This window comes from Lactuca serriola, chromosome 1 (genome assembly GCF_051521515.1).
Source record: "Lactuca serriola cultivar US96UC23 chromosome 1, Lser_US96UC23_V15, whole genome shotgun sequence".
Taxonomy (NCBI): Eukaryota; Viridiplantae; Streptophyta; class Magnoliopsida; order Asterales; family Asteraceae; genus Lactuca; species Lactuca serriola.
Window position 1 is genome coordinate 88936593 of NC_136408.1, and position 25944 is coordinate 88962536.

General features: G+C 37.2%; 1 long non-coding RNA gene across 1 annotated transcript; it reads left to right on the plus strand.

Moving 5' to 3' along the window:
- Positions 1–22766: 22766 nt before the first annotated feature.
- LOC145069938 (uncharacterized) lies at positions 22767–23707 on the plus strand. Its single transcript, XR_013689740.1, has 3 exons — positions 22767–22898; positions 23110–23165; positions 23653–23707. It is a non-coding gene; the product is annotated as an uncharacterized LOC145069938 (long non-coding RNA).
- Positions 23708–25944: the final 2237 nt, after the last annotated feature.

The window sequence follows — 25944 nt, forward strand, 5'->3', positions numbered from 1 at the left end:
TATGAAAAATCTCTCCAAGAATGTCAAATCTCTCCCAAATATCTCTTTGTATGTGAAATCTCTCCAAGAATGTCAAATCTCTCCCAAATCTCTCTAAGTAAGTCAAATCTCTCCCAAATCTTTCTAAGTAAGTGAAATCTCTCCCAAATCTCTCTTTGTATGAGAAACCTCTCCAAGAATGTCAAATCTCTCCCAAATCTCTCTAAGAATGTGAAATCTCTCCTAAATGTCTCTTTGTATGTGAAACCTCTCCAAGAATGTCAAATCTCTCCCAAATCTCTCTAAGTATGTGAAGTCTCTCCCAAATCTCTCTTTGTATGAGAAATCTCTCCAAGAATGTCAAATCTCTCCCAAATCTCTCTACGAATGTGAAATCTCTCCCAAATATCTCTTTGTATGTGAAATCTCTCCAAGTATGTCAAATCTCTCCCAAATCTCTCTAAGTATGTGGAATCTCTCTCAAATCTCTCTCAAAATCTCTCTCAACTCTCTATAATCACTCGGGGCATCCCGACCCTCGAATTTGGCAAAAACAGCCCAAAAACGGAAGTCTACGCGAAAAACGGACTTAAGGAGCCGAAACCCCTCTTAGGACCCGAAAGTCCTCTTAGGACCCGAAAGCCTTCTTAGGAACCAAACCCTTCTGAGCCGAAGGCTGCTGAACCGAACTCGAAAGGTCCTCTCGGGCCCGAACCTCGCATGCCTCACCCGAACCCGAACGTTCGGCACATTTCGGGTCTGGCCACTTCCTCTTCTGATGACCTACCGAGCCTGCGCTTCTGATGACCTACCGAACCCTCGCTACTAAGCCATTGACCGAGCCCTCGCCCTCGCCTCTTCTTCTGGTTCGCACTTCGCTTCCGGCTCGGCACCAGCAAGGACCGAACCTCGGCCTAGGGACCGAACCTCGGCCTAGGACCGAGAGGTCTCGCCGGGAATGCCTTTCTTCCCGGTTTTCGACTAATTTTGCGTTTTAGGCCCGTTTTTAATTGTTTTAACACGAGATTTTCACCCAAAACTTTATTTTAACATATAAAGACCCATAATTATTAAATTATCACATTTTTAAGGATAAAACCTTATCCAAAAGAGTGGGTGAAGTACAAAGGTGGAGTGTTGACTTTACCTTATTTTATGACACAAGCAACCACTCCCACACCCACTCCATGTCACTATTCACCACCAGCCCATCCCTAGTCACTTCATAAGTCCTTTCTCACTATTTTCAACCATTCCCACGTTCTTAGGGCTGGAACATCCACCCTCTCTCCTCACACATCATTCATTCTCTCATTTTTCACCAAGAACCACACTCCAAACTCTCTCATCTTTCTCTCCAATTCGAGAATTTCAAGGCATATTCCAAGACTTTTCTCCTACAATTAGTAAGTATCATTATTTTTCTTATGATTATTGCACACCCTCCTACTCAAAATCATAGATTGCTTACACAAACATCATCACATTCTTGTTAGATCTTGAATCTTCAAGTGATTCTTCAAGTGTTCTTGGGTTGAACACTTCTCTTCTTCAACACTTACCTACTGAAATCACTCAAGGTGAGTTCATACCCCTACATTTTCATATTTTCTCAAGTTTTTAGGGGGGGGGGGATACAAGTTAAAACACCAAGAACATAACTAAACTTTTCTAACAGCCTTCATCAGAAAAGTTCAACTCCATTCACGGACTGTTTTGTACAACTTAAACATTTTTGTTTTCAAAACTGTTTTAGGTGTAAGTAGTTCCTGTTCTTAGCTTTAAAATGACTACTTGCACATCTCCATGCAATTTTTGTACAATTTATGGTGATTTTTACAAAACTGCCTATCATTTCAAACACCAACCCGGACCAGTCTGTGATTATGGACTATTTCACCCAAGTTGGAGGTTATTAAAAATCATGATAAAAATTATGAGTAAACTAGAAACATTTTGGGAACTCTCAGAATTTACGTATTTAGTTTTCGACTTCATATGATTTTTCTTTGACTTTTCTAAAACAGTGCAGAAAGGTTTAATTTAGTTAACATCATATAACTTTCATAACACTTTGTATTATGTTGAGCAAAGAGTATAATAATAAGTTCTAAGTATTGAATGTGTTTCTTTGTTAATGTTATCATCATAAACTGAAAATTTGTCATTCATAATAAGAATATTCATTCATTTGGAACACGTATATTAAGCTATAACAAGCATAGTTTATGGATTCATAGCACAAATGCGTTTCATAAAAGAGTTCTTATACATTACAAACGTTTTGGATAAACTATAATAGGTATAGTTTATGTATCATTTACTTCCCAAACTTTTTACCAAAGGTTTTCAGTTTAGATCACGTAAATCTATTAATGAATAAATTTGTGAGTCATTCGCTTCGGGTTACTTCCAAAGTAACCAAATCAAAATGTCCTGTAAATTGTAACCAGAGTCTCTTGTAGGGAGAACGTGATAGTTGTGTATAGATCTATATTGGGTTTGACAAACCCACACCAGAGCTGCTTGCAATAGCTAGACCGGCAGGTCTGTGGTGACAAGTGTCATTTCAGTTTCGCGACGCCTGAAGAACGTCGCAATTACGAGGCCGTTAAAGTCAAGTATGGTTATGATAGCTCACATGTGGTATTAACAAATCATAAGATTTACGGGTTCTAACTTTAAATTAGTGAGTTATGTCGATTTAGCTCTCAGAAATTACTTTAAGTACGGAAAAATACTTGTACGTCTTCATATTAAAAAGGGTTTTATGTTCATTTAAAATTACTTTTTATATCAATTACAAATATCGCTGTATATTTTCAGTCTTAGTATTTAAGACTACACACCATTCATTACGAGAGTTTTTCTCAAATCAGAAAGGGTTTTACGCAAATTTGAAACCACTTTTATATCTTTAAGTATGACAAATACTAGTTCGATTTCAGTCCTGGTATTAGGACCACATAACATATGTAAGGAAAATATTGAATTTTTCTTGGTAACATACATCTCTTTACAAAGATCGATTTTCAAACTCTTACCGTCAAAAGCTTATGAACTCACCAACCTTTGTGTTGACACTTTTCAAAACTACTTGTATTCTCAGGAATTCAGTGAAACAGGAAATCAACCACGTTTTGAGGATGGGACGTTAAATCGTCAAACAGTTCATTTTGTATCATAATGTAATTGATTTGAATCATGTAAACATATACTTTGGTGTAACTTTTTTTTCAATTATATTTATGATGGTTGTATTTACTTTGAGCACTGTTATACTTATTATTGTGATACTCTACATGAAGTCCTCCACCCCCGGACGTTTCCGCCATCCTTGGTTTGGGGGTGTGACAATAACAGGAGCAGGACTTTTTTGACAGTGTACTATGGAGCCTTATGGAGCATTTGGAAATCAAGGAATGAAAGAGTTTTCAAAAAGAACCGGATCCCACCCGACAAAGTCATTGACATAATAAAATCAGTGACTTATCTATGGGCAAAAAACAGGGGAAAACTTGATAGGATTACCTGGGCAACATGGTCTCAATGCCCTCTGGATTTCTGAATTTCTCTTCTTCCAGTTTTGTCTTCTATTTTTCTTTCTTTTTTGTTTTTTACTTGCTCCTTGTTCGCCACTAATTGTGGCTTGTGTACTTTCTCTTTTTATTAATATATCTTATTGGCCGGTTCAAAAAAAAAAAAATCTTTGACACTAAATCTTACTAATCTTTGACATTAAATATTACTATGCCACTAAACTTTGGCGACCATTAATTTCTATTGACTACTTTAACCTCCTATAATGGTGAAAGCGGTCGATATAGAAAAAATAATATCAAAACTTGGATGGTTTTAATAAACCAAATTGAATTAGAGTGGTTAAACCACAAAATACCGTGTTTTTTTTTTTTTTTTTTTTTTTTTTTTTGTGTGTGTATTAGTGCCACATAATTCAATTTGTTTATTTCTCTCTTCTAACCAAGATTTCAAAAAATATTAGTTGGAAGGTAATATGTATACTTTTATGCAAATCAATCTCTCGCTCTTATATACAAATTCCATGAGTGACGGAGTGGTTGATATTGATGACATAAATACATTTAAGGGATAATGACTAGAAATGGTAATCAACTTTGATTTTTGTAAACATTTAGTCACCGAATTTTTTTTTTTTGATTTACCTGTGAACTTTTTGAGATCGTTCACAAAGTACCAATATGACGGGTAATAATGGGTTTTGTCGGTTTCGGGTGTGGTTTCCATCCAAACATGAGTTTTTCGGCATAGTATGATTTTTCCGGTCATCTTCTCCGGCTAAACTCGATTTTACAGCGAGACCCTTTTCCGATAGTTGTCTTCTCTCTCCTTCTTCTCTTTTCCGACGATATGATGAACAAAAGAATCCCCAGACCTTTTTTGGAAATCGTAAACTATTAGGAAGTAAAGCGGATAATAAGCAAAACTAAAAGCATACAAGACACAATATGACGTGGGTCAGTCAAGGTGACCTACATTCATGGGCGGGATGGGAGTATTCTCTATTTTAGAGCTCTCAAATAGAGGTTACAAGTACAATTTCACAGAGATTTGCCTAACACTCTAGAATTCAAGATACAAAATGACTTAGCATGCATCCCTATTCATACTTGAGGGATCAGACCTAAAACCCTAATGGGCCAAGTGTTGGATAAGGTGTCTAAGTCCATAACTATATTTGGTATGTACTTGACCCGATTTAGCATGGTCCATTTGGGTTGCACTTCACCAGAACAATTTGGACTTTTGAGAAGAGGATAACTATTATTTATTAATATATTATAAGTTATAATATATTAATATGAAATCATATTATTTAATTAGTATTGATCAAGAATTAATTTGGAATTAATTTTGTAGTCAAAAGAGACTAATTAAATATATAGGGATTGATTGTGTAAATCATTCGTTCTTATAATGTGGGCTAATGATTCATGATTCTTTATGTTGAGCTTAACCCATGTGGTGACTCATGGATATTCAATGGAGGTTAAAACCCATGGGCCATGAGGAATGTGGAAAGTCATGCACATTAGGGTTTACATGGTGTAACCCTAATGTAACCACACTATATATGAAGCCCTTTGGTTCAAGAAATTGACACCTAGAGTCTTTGCAAGAGTGTAGCCGATTTTTGTGAGCTAAAGAGTCCTCTTCCAAGTTTTCCAAGTGTTAGTGGTGATTTGTGATTCCACTTGAGGCATTCACATTATTGGTGTAGGATCTTAAAGCTCCAAGCAACAAGCTACAACAAAAGGTATGTTATCTAACTTGTTTTATTACCAAAGTATCAAAGTTTTGTATGATAGTTAGGGTAATACCTTGGAAAATGAAAGTTTGCATGTATAATAGAGAAAACGTAGATCCAAGGTATTTAGGGTTGCATGTACACCTTAGGAGTGTTAGAATGCTCAAAGCCCTACACCAAGTCCATTGGCCCATAGGCCCATGAAAGGTGCTAACTAATCACAATCTGCCATGCAACATCTTCTGGAACATCCATCCTTGCATGAGCATCAACAACATACACGATGGAGCATTATGATCCATAGTGGCATATCATGATGCAAGAATGGCATATCAGGATCACCATGGCATATCAACCATCATGGTGGCACATCAAACAATAATCCTTGAGCATCTTCAACTTCTGAGCTTCCTTGAACAATCTTGAACATCATAGGGGACTTCATAACATATGACTCATCAAGGGATACCTTGGAATCTTAGGGAACCAAGTGGCGCATCCTTGCATCAAGATGACACATCTTGATCAAGGGATGACACATCCTCTCCAAGGTTGGCATATCTAGAAATCCACTTCACAATAGTGCATCCACTTCATGAATAGCATATCCAGTCACTTGGTGGCATATCCAGTCACTATGGTTTCGATATGCAGCTCCAGGAGAGTGAGGGAAAAGGGAGGCTGAGTTAAGGTGTTTATATAGGGTGCAAACCCTCATATTAGGGTTTTTGTCCAGACAGCACAGACTCGTCGAGTCCGGTCTCTAACTCGCCGAGTCATCCACTTAACTCACGTGTCCAATCCGCTTCTACTCGACGAGTTGGGCCACCAACTCGCCGAGTCCCAGGCCAAAATGAAAAATACTTAATTTAAAAATACGTACCAGGAACCAGGTGCTATAAAGATGGAGGCTTTATTACCAGAAAAGATGACCACAACTGAGTGTGCTCTGGATCCACTTCCTCTTCATTGAACTCTTCAATCTTCTCCTTCTTCTACTTGCTCCAAAAATTCCTTCACAAAGCAACAATCACTTACACACTCAAAAAGGGGGCTAGGGTTTGGTAAAAGATGCTCTGAGAGTGATGGAGGCGAGGTTGGGGTGTATAAGTGTGTTTAAATAGGGTGCAAACCCTTAAATTAGGGCTTCACCCAGACAGGCGGACTCGCCGAGTTGCCAGCTTAACTCACATGATCAACCCGTCTTCTACTCGACGAGTCGGGCTACAGACTCATCGAGTACCCCTCAAGAAAGAAAAACTTTAATTAAATCACATACTAGAAACGGAGCGTTACAACTCTCCCCCACTTATCTTAGACTTCGTCCTCGAAGTCTGCTGCTGCGGCTGAATCTGAAAATAACTCTGGATAATGCTCCCTCATCTCCCCCTCGGACTCCCACGTCCACTCTGAACCCCTTCGGTGTTGCCACTGCACCTTCACCAACTGAACCACCTTGTTCCTTAGGGTCTTCGTTTTTCGATCTAGGATTGCAATTGGTCTCTCAATATAATTCAGGTTGCTATTAACCTGAATGTCCTCCAAGAGTACAACTGCCACCTAGTCCACTAAACACTTTCTCAACTGAGAAACATGGAAAGCGGGGACTCGCGACTCGACTCGTCGAGTCCGAAGAACAACTCACCGAGTCCTATCGCAGATTCCATACAATCGAATTCTAATCCATTCCAAGGCCTCAAACTCGCAAATCTGAGCCCTTGGGACCATCTGAACACGTAAGGTTGCTGACTTTACGTGTAACTACGAAGGAATGAAGCCATTTCACTCAAACACTACTTTTCTTAGGAAAAACTCATCCGACTCGCCGAGTTGTAGAACAACTCGTCGAGTCTAAGGCAATCTTCATCGGACTCGCTGAGTTGCTCATCCGACTTGTCGAGTCCAAGGCTATCTTCATATGACTCGCCGAGTCAAGCTTGTGACTCACCGAGTCCATTCAGTCCCTTTTCCATACAAGCCTGATTTGAGCCATGCAACGACTCTAAGTCACATATCCATGCTTCTAGGGCATGCTTATCATGTAAAGTTGCAAACTTTACGTGCATGCATGGCTATAAAGGCTTCAAATGCCAAAACTAAGCTCTTAATGGGGTTCTATGCTCAAGAGGGACCTCAATCACGGCCATAACTGAAACTTTACACTACTAGAATGCAATGAGGATCCAGATCTTAAGTATGACCCAAACATAAGGCTTAATCATAAAGGATTTGGGGGTTTTTATGGTTTAAAGCAACAATTTGGGGACAACCAAGATCTACTAGATCAATAAACAAGATGGAGGCTTTATTACCAGAAAAGATGACCACAACTGAGTGTGCTCTGGATCTACTTCCTCTTCCTTGAACTCTTCAATCTTCTCCTTCTTCTACTTGCTCCAAAAATTCCTTCACAAAGCAACAATCACTTACACACTCAAAAAGGGGGCTAGGGTTTGGTAAAAGATGCTCTGAGAGTGATGGAGGCAAGGTTGGGGCGTATAAGTGTGTTTAAATAGGGTGCAAACCCTTAAATTAGGGCTTCACCCAGACAAGCGGACTCGCCGAGTCCGGCGTATGGACTCGCCGAGTTGCCAGCTTAACTCCCGTGATCAACCCGTCTTCTACTCGATGAGTCGGGCTACAGACTCGTCGAGTACCCCTCAAGAAAGAAAAAATTTAATTAAATCACATACCAGAAACGGAGCGTTACAATCGGCTCTTATGATCTCCTAGAACAACTAGTGCTGATTTTAGGAGCTAAAGGGCTTCTTTTATAGTGTGGAAAAACAGGGTTATATGCATGCAAAACCCTAATGCACCATGACCTTTCATATTACTTAGGATCCATGGGTTAAACTTCCATGGACTATCCATAGACTACCATATTGGTTTAGCCCATCCTAAATAACCATAGGCCCACACTATAAGTATCATTGATTTACCAAATCAATCCCCATACATTTAATTAGTCTCTTTTGATCACTAAATTAATTCCAAATTAAATCTCGATCGATACTAATTAAATAATTTGATTTCATATTAATATATTAGAACTTATAATATATTAATAAATCATAAATAACCTCTTCTCAAAAGTCCATCATTTCAAATTGTTCCGGTGAAATGCAACCCAAATGGACCATGCTACTTTCGGGTCAAGTACATACCAAATATAGTTATGGAATTAGACACCTTATCCAACAAGTACGACTTCAAAATCCGATTAGCAATCGTAGCTCTCAAAAGCCGCTGTCGAAATCTGACACTTCCTAAAGATAAGGGATCATGTAGTCCTCCGTTCTCAAGACATCATGCAGATAAATACATGGAACACAGTCATACTTATTGTCCATCAGTCTGTTTCCCGATTTCTGATTCGTTTGACATATAACTTAATTGAACACATTAACTCAGTTCTAACAAGTTCCCACACATACGTCAACGCAAAATCATCTAGGGGCCCAATATATCGCTTTTAATCCTCCTAGGATAAAAGGAACAAATAAACTTTGACTTATATTCTTGTACTATTTACTCATTGAATCATACACAACAATACTTTTTATAACATCAAGTTATTGATGCGTTTACGCATTATCAATGCACAACCAACTTGTAAACAATAACTCATATATCTCGGTTTAAAGACTATACAATATTATCGTCTCACAATCACTCGTGATTAATTCCATGAAGTGATTCATGTGAGCGTGGGTTTAATCCAATACTCAAATCTTATTTCAAGAGCACTCATGAACGTTGAAACAAACCTTTGCTATGTATAAATGCTTAGACAATATACAAGCCAATTCATGACAGTCTTGCCTCAATACCTACTTCTAAAGTATGATCGACTGTGGATAGTTTGAATAATTTAATTATTCTGGAAGTCAAAACATGCAAAGTGAAACAATAGTAAATAATTGACACAAGACAGTAACTTTAATTATAAATAAAACTCCTTTATTTAATCATCAAATGTCAATTAAAATTTATCTATTACAAGTTTCAAAAACTATCTAATCATTAAAACTAATATCCTCCTTCAGCCTGATGCACCTCGCATGCTGTAAGTTCTTAACCCTGCTCAGTCCCTTCGTGAGGGGATTTGTTGGGTTCTATCTGACGATACCCTCTTTGCTACGAGGAGTCCTTCTTCTATCCGGTATCTTATAAAGTGATATTTTATGTCGATGTGCCTGGACCTACCATTATCCATTGGTTCCTTAGCTAAGGCAACCGCACTATGACTGTCACAAAAAATCTCCATAGGCTCATTTATAGCTGGTACAACACCAAGGTCTCCGATGAAGTTCTTCAGCCATTTCGCCTCCTTCGCCACTTCGCTTGTTGCTATGTACTCTAATTCACACGTGGAATCAACTATAGTCTCCTGCTTGGAACTTTTCCAAGTGATTGTTCCTCCATTTAGGGTAAATACCCAGCCCGACTGAGAGCGGAAATTATCTCTGTCGGTCTTAAAGCTGGCGTCACTATACCCCACCACACTCATGTCATCACTCCCACCAAGGGTAAGGACCCAGTCCTTAGTCTTCTGCAGGTACTTGAGAATGATCTTTACCGCAGTCCAGTGAGCCTTACCAGGATTCCCTTGATATCTGCTGACCATGCTCAAAGCAAACGCCACATCAGGGCGAGTACAAGTCATAGCATACATGATCGAGCCAACAACGAAAGCATATGGTATTCAACTCGTCTCAGCTATCTCAGCCTTTGTACTCAGACTCTGAGTCTTACTTAGTTTGGCATTGCTTTGGATCAGTAAGTCACCTTTCTTGAAATCCATCATGTTGAACCTTTTCAACACCTTTTCCATGTAGGTACTTTGACTAAATCCAATTAGTCTCTTACTCCTGTCTCTCAATATCCTTATCCCAAGAATATATAGGCAGCTTCTCCGAGGTCCTTTATAGCGAAACACTTCCCAAGCCAGGACTTAACCTCCTGCAAGGTTGGGATGTCATTTCCTATGAGAAGTATGTCATCCATATACAATACCAGAAAGCTAACTATACTCCCACTAGCCTTGACATATACATATGACTTGTCCTCGCTTCTCGAATATCCAAACTCTTTGACTTTCTCATCGAAATAAAGATTCCATATGCGAGATGCTTGTTTCAATCCATAAATGGATTTCTCAAGCTTACACACTCTATTAGGGTACTTTGCATTGACAAAACCCTCTGGCTGACACATGTAAACATCTTCAGCCAACTTTCCATTAAGGAAAGTGATTTTGACATCCATTTGCCATATTTCATAATAATGAAATCCAGTTATGGCTAGTATAACCCTAATAGAATTAATCTTCGCTACTGGTGAGAAAGTCTCATCAAAGTCAACTCCCGAAGTTTGAGTAAAGCCCTTCGCAACCAGTCGCGCCAAATTTTTGTGTACCTTCCTATCCATGCAGTTATGTCTTGTCATGCATCATGCACGCGACCTTGTGGTCATGTAGTCGAGTTAATACAAAATTGTTTTGGCCTAGCTTGATTTTACTTTGATAATGTTTAGGAATTGACTTCTTATTTTGCCTTTTCTCTTTATATTGTAAATGGCGTTTTCTCACACAATAATTTCTTACTTTGTGTATTAGGTAACAGTTTGGTTACGATGGTTCATGGGAATGACCTTAAATAAAAGCTTGATGAGCACATCACTAGCTATCAAATTTCTAGAGTTTTATTCAAAATGGTGCTATAAAACCAACTTTTTAGAGTATATTAGATTATCTCAATGACTGTGTGTTTCATGGTTTGAAAATACTGTTAAGGATTGTTGTTTTATTGGTATCAAACATCTTAAATATTGGTACTTCAATGGAGTTTTCTCTTGTCTTCTACTACATATCTTTACTTTGACCAATTTTGTCCTTTTCGTGATTTTCATTTCCTTGATACTTTATGAATCATAAAACTTTTTATATGTGGTGTGTCTTATTATTTTATAGCTTTCAGATGAATCGAGATTTTAACAAGAAAAAATAGGTAAGACTTCTTGTCGAATCCTAGTGGTTAACAGAAAAAAGAAACAAATTTCAAAAATGATGCATTTTAGTCGCCATATTTGAATCCTCGTGGTTGAAATGTGGTAATCCACAGATGAGATCCATGGTGCAAGCATTTCAAACCTTGACACGTATGAAATATAACTATTGCCTTGTGACTTAAGCCCAATGTGACATGGGATGAATAAATGGTACGTTTTACCATTTTTTTCATGATACAGTATGGAGTATCAAAGAAACTACATGTTGTGTATAAGACAGGCCTTTTTTATTCGCATTCAAAACACATACATAATTTCTACTATATGGACACCTTTTCATCTTCTATTATTAAAAAAACTTGTAAATCACGAAAAAAAATGTTCCATGCATTCGCAAGATTACTTTATTCTGGACGTAAAGAACTTTTTTAACAAATATATATATATATATATATATATATATATATATATATATATATATATATATATATATATATATATATAAATAAAGGTTCAAATGAGAACAAAAAAAGGTTAAGAATCGTAAGAACCTCTAATTTTTGATGTTTATAAAGGGTTTAGGGTTTAGGGTTTAGGTTTAGGGTTTAGGGTGTTTATAAAGGGTTTAGGGTTTAGGGTTCAGGGTTTAGGGTTACCCTAAACCCTTTATAAACATCTAAAGTTAGAGGTTCTTACGGTTCTTAACCTTTTTTGGTTCTCATTTGAACTACTCCCTATATATATATATATATATATATATATATATATATATATATATATATATATATATATATATATATATATATATATATATATAACAAAAAATAAATAAAAAAACACGTGAATTTGCAAGTATAATCAATCTCGAAAATTTTTAGAAAATTTTCAATATATATATATATATATATATATATATATATATATATATATATATTGGATGGAGCAAAAACTTCCCTTCAATCTTTTATTAAGTTTTAGTGTAACATTTCTATTAAATCTTAATGTATCATTTTGGTTTAATCACAATTTATTTTACAACTCGAAAGCAAAACCAAAAAACCTAAAAATTTAGAAATTGAACAAAAAACCTCTAAAACGAACTGAAAAGATGCATGCAAAGACCGCAAGCCTAGAACGGTCCCAAAAGACAAGACCATAAAAGACTAGAATAAAAATAAATCTCAACTCTAGTATGTCTCAGGACCGATCTGAAAAAAAAAAACCTTGACCGTTCTGAGACCGGTCCTAAAATGATTGGACTGTTCTAAGACCTACCTTAAATAAATTGGATCGTTAGATGTGAAGTCCCTTGTTCATAAAACGTCATATTGATGAGTTATTTTATGCCATGCATAAGTTTGGGTGTTTATTATGGATGTTATTGAGGATTTAGTCCGATTAAATCATGCAAAGGTGTAAAGTTGTCAATGCTACGTGTTAAGACATCTCCTTAGGGTCATATCTGAGTTTTGAAGTCCTTCTCTTAACCATTAAAATCTTTTGTGGGATTTTTGGCTCTTTGCTGTGTACGCTGGGGGTACATAGGAGTACACTCAACATAATTCGTGGTGTGTGCATCAACGTCGTGTATATTGTGCTTCAGCAGTCGGTACGCTGGGCGTACATTTTGAGTATGCAGGGCGTACTCCGATGGAATCCATTTTTGAACTTTTGGGCCTTGGGCCTTTTGGGGGTTGGACCATTTATAGAAGGGGTAAAATGGCCTTTTTACCCTTAGGGAGTTTGGATTATGGATTGGGCCTTAGATTTTGGGGTATTGGGTTAATTTTTCACTATGGTTTTATTTATTGTTAGTTGGTGCAAGCTTATACGGTCCAGCGACCCGAGCAGTTATTTAATTACCAGGGGATTGAGGTGAGTCTCTTCACTGTACTAGTGGGTCGAAGGCAACAATGCTGGCCCACCGGATTACGTTTGTAAGATGATTGTTGTCTTTGTGACACTTGTTGATATGTCACGTGCTTGTTGTCTTTGTAATTGATGCTTATATGCTTGTATGATTTATGTATTGACCTATATGGGCTCAAAGTCATTACGAACTTAGGGTTGATAGGGACTCGTACAACTACAAGCTGTTATATAGAGTCATTAAGGACTCAGAGTCATTAAGGACTTGGGATTGATACAGACTCGACACTGCCATGCGCTTTTACATTTGTGTGTGTGTGTGTATATATATATATATATATATATATATATATATATATATATATATATATATAGTATGTGGTATTTTCGGGAACTCACTAACCTTTGTGTATACGTTTTTTTTATGTTTATGGTTTCAAGTACTTCCGGTTCGAAAGAGAAGGGTCCGACATGATCGCAGCGCATCTACCCATATTTCTGCAATGTGATGATTTTGGGAGCGTACTCTGATGACTACTTTATTAAGAAAAACTTTTGGATGTTTGAATAAAAGATAATTGGTGTTTTGGTTGAATTAAAAATGAAATCTTTACCTCATAGTTTTTAGGACGTTACAAACATCAAATCTGGACAAAAAACCTCTAAACTGAATTGAAAAGACACATGCAAAGACGACAATACTAGACTGAAAAACACCGGTCCCAAAATACTATATCGAAAAAGACTGGACTAAAAGAATCTCATCGCCAGTATATCTTGGGATTGAAAAAACTGACCGTTCTGAGACCAATCCTAAAATGACCGAACCGTTCCAAGACCAGCCTTAAAGAAAATAGGACCGTTCCAAAATGCATAGATTGTCTCTTCGAGGTTTTTCAAGCTATTATGTGATGTTTATTTTTGAAGTAGAAAAAGCACCAAAATTCTTTTATAATATCCATAATTTTGCTATCCATTTTTTTAAATATCATCTACGATCTGATGGAAATATTGAAAGAAACAAAAATCCAAAAGAAGGAAAACATAAGAAAAGCAAAATATCAAAACTAGGTCGCAAAAACAATGAAGTGTAGCTCTTTCCTCATGCGAATCATAATTCATGGCGCCGGCAAGTGCAACGTGCCAAGGGATATGGGTGCGTCAGTTTCTTAGTGTGTTAACATGAAAGAAAGATAGTCCAGTGGTGTTGCATGTTGACAACAAATCAACCATAGACATGATAAAAAAAGCCAGTGGTTCATGGGAGAAGAAAACACATAGATACAAGGTTTCATTTTATATGTGAATGTGTCTCGAATGGAGATATAAAAGTCACGTATGTGAGCAGCATGGAAGCAAGGAACAGAAGACAGATATTGTCACAAAATCCATGGCAAGCAAGAAGTTTGAAGATATGCGTAATTTGTCAGGAGCGAAGCAAATAAAAATTATGGATTAAGGGGTAAAAGATTAGAATAATCCATAAGGTTTTTAATATAAAAAGGAAGAAGTAGAAGGTACAATCATGTGAGGTTGTCGTTAGCTATTTATTTTGTTATAATCAAGGTTGTCAACCAAGTAAATTTCCTTTTTTGTATGTTATAACGGAGTAGGTGGTAATGTTAATGATCATCACTAGCCCAATAGAACAAATATTATTTAGAAGACTTTAGCTTGTTCTAGAATGCTCTAGAAGATTCTAGAACATTATGGAAGACAATGGAAGACTCTGGAATATACCGGAAGAGTCTAGAATACTCTAGAACGACATGGAAGACCCTGGAAGGATATGGATCATTCTAGAAGACACTGGAGCAACCTAGACCTCTCCAGAACATGGTAGAACGTTCTAGAAACATATGGAAGCATGTAGAGTATGTTAGATAGTTCTAGAGTTATCTAGTATGTAGTAAGTGTATGCTAGTATCTAGAACCTTCCTAAGAGGCCTATAAATAGGTATGGAGCTCATTTTCTCCAAACCATCCAAGAAAGCCTCAAAGAGAGAAAAGTGTGTAGTAGTCTCACAAAGTGTAATGTCTTCTTAAGTGTCTTAATAAAAGTCTTGTTGTTTCCCATATAAAAGAGTCGTGTTCAACAATCTGGTATCAGAGCCTGGTTTCTTGATAGTGAGAACGAGTGATTCTCGTTGTATCGTGAGGAGTTTGTAACTCTGCAAGTTTAGTATCGAAACTAGCTTGTTTGGTATTACTGAGGTACTGCCAACACGATGGGTGATCTCCAAGTCGTCGGAGGAATCAAGAAACTCAACAACAACAACTATAAAACTTGGGAAACATGTATGAAGTCCTACTTACAAGGACACGATCTATGGGAGGTCGTTGGTGGAAGCGAAACTACGCCACCAGAGGAAGACGTTAATGGCGCCTTGCGCAAATGGAAAATCAAAGCAGGCAAAGCAATGTTTGCCTTGAAGACCACAATCGAAGAAGAGATGTTGGAGCATATTCGGGACGAGAACACCCCAAAAGAAGCTTGGGACACGTTTGTGATGCTTTTCTCAAAGAAGAATGATACGAGACTACAACTTTTGGAGAACGAGCTATTATCAATCTCATAACATGACATGACGATTGCTCAATATTTCCACAAGGTCAAGTCGATATGTCGGGAGATTACTGAACTAGATCCGCAATCCGTCATTGCAGAAGCTCGAATGAAAAGGATCATCATCCATGGACTGAGGCCAGAATATAGAAGCTTCATTACTGCTGTACAAGGATGGCCCGTTCAACCATCACTTGTAGGGTTTGAGAATTTGCTGGCCAGCCAAGAAGCTATGGCTAAGCAAATGGGAGGCATCACGCTGAATAGTGAAGAAGAAGCACTCTACACAAGTAAAAGTCGGAGGAATTTCAAGCCACCTTCTAAAGAAGGATACAAAAATTCTGACAAAGGGAAGAGTCAACCAGGAACCTCACAACCATGGAGATCTCAAAAGACCGACAATAAGAGTTCTCGGGGGAGGAGGTTCGAAGGCAACTGCAACAACTGTGGAAAGTGGGGCCACATGTCCAAGGATTGTTGGTCAAAGAAAAAGTCTGTTGAAAGTAATGTTGTAACTTCCAAAAAGGAAATAGAGGATGAATGGGATGCTGAGGCATTATGTACCATAGAAGAAAACGAGTTGGCACTCATGACAATGATGGGAGAGCGTATCAACTATGAGAATGACTGGATCATTGATTCAGGATGCTCCAATCACATGACTGGCGATCAGAACAAACTACAAGACGTGAAGGAGTACAAAGGAAGTCGCATGGTACTTACAGCCAACAATGCACGAATTCCAATTTCTCAGATTGGAAAAACGACGATCATGCCTGGTAATAAATCTGACATGGTGTCACTACATAATGTGTATCACGTGCCAGGTATGAGGAAGAACTTGTTGTCGGTATCGCAACTAACATCATCAGTCAACTACGTCTTGTTTGGCCCACAAGATGTGAAGGTCTATCGAGATCTTAAAATATCAGAAAAGCTAACGATGGAAGGACGGAGAGTGGAGTCCGTCTATGTGCTCTCCGCAGAGTCTGCCTATGTAGACAAGACTCGTAAGAACGAGACAACAGATCTATGGCATGCATGGCTGGGACATGTTGGTTATCACAAGTTGAAGGTAATAATGGAGAAATCCATGCTCAATGGCTTACCTCAACTTGAAGTTAAAACAGATGTTGTTTGTGCTGGATGTCAGTATGGTAAAGCTCATCAATTACCATACAAGGAGTCAAATTTTAGAGCAAAGAAGCCACTAGAGTTAATTCACTCAGATGTGTTCGGTCCAGTCAAGCAGACATCAGTTAGCGGGATGCGGCACATGGTGACGTTCATTGATGATTATTCGAGATATGTGTGGGTTTTCTTCATGAAAGAAAAATCCGAAACATTCTCAAAGTTTCTAGAATTCAAGACAACGGTCGAAGGAGAAGTGAGAAAGAAGATTCGGTGTCTATACTCAGACAATGGAGGAGAATACACCTCGGAAGAATTCAATCGCTATCTGCAAGAATGTGGTATACGTCATCAATTCACATGTGCCAACACACCTCAACAAAATGGTGTAGCTGAGAGAAAGAATCGGTACCTTGCAGAAATTTGTCGAAGCATGCTACACGCGAAGAATGTCCCAGGAAGATTTTGGGCTGAAGCAATGCAAACTGCTACCCATGTGATCAATAAACTTCCCCAACCAAGGTTAGGTTTCATCTCACAATTTGAGACACTATGGAACATGAAACCTACTGTTAGCTACTTCCGAGTATTTGGCTGCGTTTGCTACGTATTTGTGCCTAGTCATTTACGTAGCAAGTTTGACAAGAAAGCAGTCAGGTGTATATTTGTTGGATACGACAATCAAAGAAAAGGGTGGAGATGTTGTGATCCAACAAGTGGAAGATGCTACACTTCAAGAGATGTAGTGTTTGATGAAGCATCTTCATGGTGGTCCTCAGAGAAGAAAGTATTACCAGACTCGGAAAATATTGAAGAAATTTTATAACAAAAGATGGGGGAGCAAACTGCACATATTTGGTCAAGTGTTGATACACCTGAAGATCCGAGCGACATTGATGTCATTGAGAAAGAAGTAACTCAAACAAGTGATGCCGGTGAAAGGGAGCCGCCGCCTCCACAACTTCGAAGGACGGAAAGAATCCGAAAGCCTAATCCCAAGTATGCTAACGCGGCCATTTTAGAAGACGGTGTTAAAGAGCCGGAGACATATGAAGAAGCAGTTAAGAATAAAGCTTGGAAGAAGGCAATGGAAGAAGAAGTTACAGCCTTAAAGCAGAATCAAACGTGGGAACTGGTACCAAGACCAAGAGATATAAAACCCATTTCCTGCAAGTGGGTTTATAAATTAAAACGACGCACAAATGGATCAATTGAAAGATACAAGGCTCGTTTGGTGGCTCGAGGGTTCTCACAACAATATGGACTGGACTATGATGAAACATTTAGTCCAGTGGTGAAGATAACTACTGTACGGGTGCTGCTAGCTCTTGCGGCTAGTAAAGACTGGAAATTATGGCAGATGGATGTGAAGAATGCTTTCTTGCATGGAGAATTAGATCGGGAGATCTACATGAACCAACCAAAGGGATTTGAGGATGCAGTTAATCCCACTCATGTGTGCAAGCTGAGAAAAGCTCTTTACGGATTGAAGCAAGCACCAAGAGCCTGGTATGGTAAGATTGCTGAATTTCTTACCCAAAGTGGTTATTCAGTTGCACATGCAGACTCAAGCCTGTTCGTCAAAGAAAAAGGAGGGAAGTTGGCAATTGTGTTGGTTTATGTGGATGACTTGATCATCACCGGGGATGACGAAAGAGAAATCCATCAAACAAGAGAAAATCTATCGGTGCGATTCCAAATGAAAGAGTTGGGGGAGCTTAAACACTTCTTGGGGCTAGAAGTTGATCGTACAAAGGAAGGGTTGTTCCTCTGCCAACAAAAGTATACAAGAGATATACTTCAAAAGTTTGGCATGTTGGAGTGTAAGCCAGTATCAACACCAATAGAGCAAAATGACAAGATATGTGCTCATGAAGGAAAAGAGTTGGACGATGGAACGATGTATCGACAACTAGTAGGTAGTCTTATCTACCTAACTTTATCTCGGCCTGACATTGCTTATGTTGTTGGAGTTATGAGTCGATACATGCAAAATCCGAAGAAACCTCATTTGGATGCTGCCCGACGGATCTTGAGATATGTCAAAGGTACAATTGACTATGGTCTCTTGTATAAAAGAGGAGAAGACTGCAAGTTGGTTGGATATTGTGATGCTGACTATGCAGGAGACCATGATACTCGAAGATCAACCACTGGGTATGTGTTCAAGCTTGGGTCGGGACCAATATCATGGTGTAGTAAAAGACAACCAACAGTATCATTGTCAACCACGGAAGCGGAGTACAAAGCAGCGGCCGTAGCAGCTCAAGAAAGTACATGGTTGGTACTCCTAATGGAGGACTTACATCAAAAAATTGACTATGCAGTACCACTTCACTGTGACAACCAATCTGCAATACGGCTGGCAGAAAATCCAGTATTTCATGCTAGAACAAAGCATGTGGAAGTGCATTATCACTTTATCAGAGAGAAAGTCTTGATGGAAGAAATTGAGATGCGGCAGATCAAGACCGATGACCAAATAGCAGACTTGTTCACCAAAGGGCTGAGTACTGGAAAATGTGAAGCTTTTCGCTGTCAGCTTAACATGGTACGAAGAATGGAGGCTAGTGCTGAGGGGGAGTGTTAATGATCATCACTAGCCCAATAGAACAAATATTATTTAGAAGACTTTAGCTAGTTCTAGAATGCTCTAGAAGATTCTAGAACATTATGGAAGACTATGGAAGACTCTGGAATATACCGGAAGAGTCTAGAATACTCTAGAACGACATGGAAGACCCTGGAAGGATATGGATCATTCTAGAAGACACTGGAGCAACCTAGACCTCTCCAGAACATGGTAGAACGTTCTAGAAACATATGGAAGCATGTAGAGTATGTTAGATAGTTCTAGAGTTATCTAGTATGTAGTAAGTGTATGCTAGTATCTAGAACCTTCCTAAGAGGCCTATAAATAGGTATGGAGCTCATTTTCTCCAAACCATCCAAGAAAGCCTCAAAGAGAGAAAAGTGTGTAGTAGTCTCACAAAGTGTAAGGTCTTCTTAAGTGTCTTAATAAAAGTCTTGTTGTTTCCCATATAAAAGAGTCGTGTTCAACAGGTAATGTCCAGAAAAGTTATATTGTATATTTATTATGTAAGTTCTTGTGTAATGTAAGTTTTATGTAAGTTTGAAAAGTAAGAAGAGTGACATCATTGAAGACTCAATTTTTGTGGTAAATGTTTTCTCTGTTTTATGCACACACATGAAAATAGAAAATACTCCATCTTCCTTTCATTTTTCTGCACAAAGTAAAGAGTTCATAAAGGTAAATAAACCAGCAGCAGGGATTGGTGGCGACGATTGAAGACTAGGTGGCGGTGATTGAAGCATACTAGATCAGAAGAGAAGGGCTTGGAGCGTAGAGACGTAATGGGGTCGATTACCTGATTTTTTTTTTCAATTACCACATCAAAGGGTATTATAGGGATATCAAAGTAAATTAGATGGAATGGTGGAATAGTGACCAATTTCATAATTTCAATGTATATGAATACTAATAGGAACAAATAATATCAGACAATTTAATTTCTCTTTATAAATTTATTGTATTAAAATTGTAAATGAGTAAAAAAAAGAAAATAAAAATGATATTAAGAAAGGAAATATAATCATTTTATAATGTGACTGCAGAATGCAAAAAAAGTAAAAATAAAAATAAAAAAACAAAAAATAAATAAATAAAACTGAGGACCAACCTTTTGAAAGTTGGAATCCCAACTGCGAATTTGACTAAATCAAAGGATCATTTCTGTAATCTAAAAATTATTTAATCTGAACAAGTGTTCAAGGTTTCTATGTACTCGGTCCAATTTGTTTTTTCCTGAAATACCCATTTCGCAGGGTTTATAGCTCATAGGATTCGGACGTCTAGCGAATAGCTTAGTATCCAAACGATCGGAACACGCAGTCACAGTCCTCATCTTCTGTCGCCGGCAAGACTCCTTTCCTTCCTCAGAAATTGTCGTTGGATACTTATCTGTTACGATTTCAAGTTTTTTTTTAATAGTTATTCACAATGTACAAATGATTCTAGATTTGCTTATGAGCATGAAATAGTTTCTGATTTTCGTATAAGTGCTGGATTATTGAATGAGTAATGTGGAAATATGGATTACGTTTGTTTTGAACATAGAGTTGATTCAACAGGGTTGTGTTGTGCTTGAAGTTTGATTTTTTTGGGTTGTATTAATTAAGTTTGATTGTTAAATATGAGGAAGAAGAAGTAGGTCGATGGCAATTAGTGTTGCTTTTGAATTGTCCTGCTTTATTCTTCACGGTTTATAAGGTAACTGAGTTTCTACTTCATCTAGGAAGAAACTTTAACAAACTAGCTAGATGTACAGCTGCTTGAAAACTGTGCTAATGAAGAACAGATGGTTTAAGTTACTGTCTTATACAGATTTTGTGCAACAGATTTCCTTCCAATATTGTGACTTGTTAATCTGGAACTTGACACAAAAAAAGTGGTGTCTTGTAGTGGATGCAATCAAGTGATCGTTGCTAACTAAAGAATAATATATAATTAGACAGTCATTTGTTTTAACTTTTACTGTTAAACTCAAGAACTACTGGGACATTTCATTGTTCAAATGTTACATCTCTTCAAGAAGCTTCTCCTTGCTAGTTTGACATTGTAATTTCAGAGTTCACTAACAATGGCACCACTGCTTCTTCAAAAAGTTTAACTAGATATATCTTGATAGCCTTATCAATCAACTTATTCAATGTAGCTAACTTTATCATCACCTGCTTATGATCATGTCTTTATGGTTATTTTAGATTCCAGTAGTTCCTTCCATTTCCATTGTATATGAAGGATCATAGTTGGTATGTATGTTAGTATCTACAAATTTAGTAAACCCATAAGCATATGTGGTAAGCTTCGACAAGGCACATCACTAAAGGAAATTTCCCTATATCCGGTAAAATTTTGCGAAACTTAATTTATTCTTTTACGAGTGCCTAGTAATAAATGTGGTATAAATAGAAGCCTGCATTCTCAGATGCAACCCACTCCCTCTTTTCCAAACTCGGGCATTCAGTTCTAGGGTTTCAATGGCACAGTTGCCCAATGAAATGATTCAACTAATACTCATAAGGTTAGAGGTGAGGGATCTGATCCGTTGCAGGAGCGTTTCAAAGTTATGGAAATCTTGGATCTCTGAATCTAATTTCATCGAAGCCCATCTCGAACGCAGTTATCTCCAGGATTGTGAAAAGAACAAAATTGGAAACAGGAGAATTGCTATGTCTGCTTCGCGCTGTGGTGATTGGATATATGACCCTGATAAAATCTTATCTGTCTGTCGCACGCGTCATCTACTCGGTTCTTCAAATGGTTTGGTATGCCTTTCTCCCTCTCGTACCGAATTTTTACTTATCAATCCTGAAACCCGAGAAGTGAATAAACTGGAAGAGCCCCAAATCCCTCAGGAGGGATATATGATTTATGGTTTTGGGTATGATTCGTCCAAAGATGACTACAAGGTGGTATTAGGGTTTAGAAAAGGTAGTAGTCATATATGTTTTCTAAAGTTTAGTTTAAAATCCAACGTCTGGGAAGTTATTGGAGATGTGAACTACACTTTTGTTAATAGGGTTGGATTCCTTCACAGCGGCGCACTTCATTGGGTTGTTTGTCATGGTTCAGCTTATCAGATGCCGGTAATCCTTTCTTTTGATTTGAACGAGGATAAATTTGAGGAGATCCCACAACCTTGCAAATGGGCAGAGCATTTGGGGTCCATAAACGGTTGTTTGTGTGTATTTGATGTTCTCGAAGAAGTATGGATGATGAATGAGTACAATGTGAGAGAGTCTTGGGAGATTGTGGAGCCTAAAGACAAGATTAAGACAGAAATTGTGCACTGTTTGAAAGATTTAATGCATTACATACCAAATAAGAGGCCTTTATGTCTTAAACAACGTGTTGTCCATACTCCAAAGTTTATAGCGGCCCCTTTGTATACACCAAGTCTTGTATCTCCCCATATATTCAAGAAACCAAACAAAACGAAGCAGGAAACAAGCATCATCAAGAGTCGCAAGGTGGGTTCTTATTATCTTGTTTTTTGGTTTCCATCTATCTGTCCAATTGCGTTAGTTATACTGGGATATTATGCTTATATGTGAAATTCCATATCATCTTTATTATACTCATGATCATCAATATTAAAAGAGAAGATTTCATTTGTCCATGTGCCATACTAATTTCATATTGTGATTGTGCCTCTGATTTTATCTTTGTACATATGACTAGGTACCAAAAGTTTGTCTTCACTCAGCTAGTTCAAGTGAGGTGGGAAATCATGAAAGGTAAAGCACTTGATTCTCACTATTCTTATAAACCATTATTCATTGTTTTCATTTGAATCCTTTTTTGTAAGCTTTTATACATTTATCAGAGAAAACCCTCTCAAAAGCCTGGTAAAGGCCATGTATTAGTTGTAACATGAAATTTAATTTGATGCACAAACATTAAAAGAAAAGGTGGATAAGGGCTTAGAGGCTCATTTACATGACATGAAAAATCAAAATCCGTGTTCAATTCTACTTAATTTGACCATTGGAGTTTAATCTTTGGGGAAGTTAAAGAGTCTAGCCTTTTATGGTTTCGATGTTCATTGCTGATTTAATTGTGGTACATATGAGTTTAGTATTTAACTAAGTCAAAGAGTATGGTCACAAAACAATGATGATCATGTTGTTAAGCTTGATACCCTGTTGTTGATTTGCTATCTGCCTAATTTGATTCATCAAATCCCTTAATGTTTTGGTTTTAATCTTTTTTTTTTTTTTATAGATCATTCAGAAGCGCGCTGAAACGAGCAAAACAAGCTTTGCATGATTGCCGGTAATATACATAAATATCTATCCCTTTAGATAATGGTTTTAAAGTCTAATAGAGATTGAGATTTTAAGTTTAATACACAATTGTCTTCACCTTATGGGGACCAATTGTGCTATTTGAGTTGTAGCTTTTCTAGGATTATTTTCATGATGAGGATGAAGATCAGAAGGGCATTGATGTCCATGTCCCGCCTTTTTTGGGTTGAAAATAAATTAAAATTTGCTCAGTTATGTCTTGGCATGCATAACGCACACGACCTTGTGGTCATGTAGTTGAGTTAATACATAATTTTTTGGCCTAGCTTGATTTTACTTTGATAATGTTTAGGAATTGACTTCTCGTTTTGCTTTTTCTCTTTATATTGTAAATGGCGTTTTCTCTCACAAAAATTTCTCACTTTGTGTATCAGGTAAACAGTTTGGTTACGATGGTTCATGGGAATTGACATCACTGTCTGTCAAATTTCTAGAGTTTTATTCAAAATGGTGCTATAAAACCAACTTTTTAGAGTCTATTAGATTATCTCAATGACTGTATGTTTCATGGTTTGAAAATACTGTTAAGGATTTTTGTTTTATTGGTATCAAACATCTTAAATATTCTCTTGTCTTCTACTACATATCTTTACTTTGACCAATTTTGACCTTTTCGTGATTTTCATTTCCTTGATACTTTATGAATCAGAAAACTTCTTATATGTGGTGTCTTATTGGTTTACAACTTTCAAATGAATCGAGATTTTAACAGGAAAAAATAGGTAAGGCTTCTTGTCGAATCCTAGTGGTTAACAGAAAAAAAAAAGAAACAACTTTTTAAAATGATGCATTTTAGCCCCCATAATCAAATCCTTGTGGTTGAAATGTGGTAATCCACAGATGAGATCCATGGTGCAAGCATTTCAAACCTTGACACGTATGAAATACTACTACTGCAATGTGACATGGGCGGAATAAACGGTAGGTTTTACCATTTTTTTTCATGATACAGGATGGAGTATCAAAGAAACTACATGTTGTGTATAAGATAGGCCTTTTTTATTCGCATTCAAAATATATACATAATCTCTACTATAACGACACCTTTTCATCTTCTATCATTAAAAAACCTTCTAAATCATGAAAAAAAATCTTCCAGGCATTCGCAAAAGATTACTTTATTCTGGACGTAAAGAACTTTTTTAGCAAATATATATATATATATATATATATATATATATATATATATATATATATATATATATATATATATATATATAACAAAAAATAAATTAAAAAACACGTGAATTCGATAGTATAATCAATGTCGAAAACTTTTAGAAAATTGTCACAAGTTTAATATATATATATATATATATATATATATATATATATATATATATATATATATATATATATATATATCATAGATTGAATGGAGCCTAAACTTCCCTTCAATCTTTTATTAAATTTTAGTGTATCATTTTTATTAAATCTTAATGTATCATTTTGGTGTTAATCACAATTTATTTTACAGCTCGAACGCAAAACCAAAAAACCTAAAATTTTTGAAACTTAACAAAAAACCTCTAAAACGAACTAAAAAGATGCATGCAAAGGCAGCGAGATTAGACCGGTCCCAAAAGACACGACCGTAAATAACTAGAATAAAAAAAATCTCGACTCCAGTATTACTCAGGACCGATCTGAAAAAAAAACCTTAACCGTTCTGAGACCGGTCCTAAAATGATCAGACTGTTCCAAGACAGGCCTTAAGAAATCGGACAGTTAAATGTGAGGTCCCTTGTTCATAAAAATGTCATATTGATGAGTGATTTTTTGCCATGCATAAGTTTGGGTGTTAAGACATCTCCTTAGGGTCATATTTGAGTTTGGAAGTCCATATCTTAACCATTAAAAGCTTTTGTGGGATTTTTGGCTCTCTACCGGGTACACTGGGCGTACATAGGAGTACACTCAGCGTAATTCATGGTTTGCGCATCAACGTCTTGTATATTGTGCTTCGACAGTTGGTACGCGGGGCGTACATTTTGAGTACGCAGGGCGTACTCCCCTAGAATCCATTTTGAACTTTTGGGCCTTGGGCCTTTTGGGGGTTGGACCATTTAAGGTTGGACCAGTTATAGGAGGCGTAAAATGGTCTTTTATCCTTAGAGAGTTGGATTATGGATTGGGACTTAGATTTTGTGTTATTGGGTTAATTGTTAATTATGGTTGTATTTATTGTTAGTTGGTGCGAGCTTATACG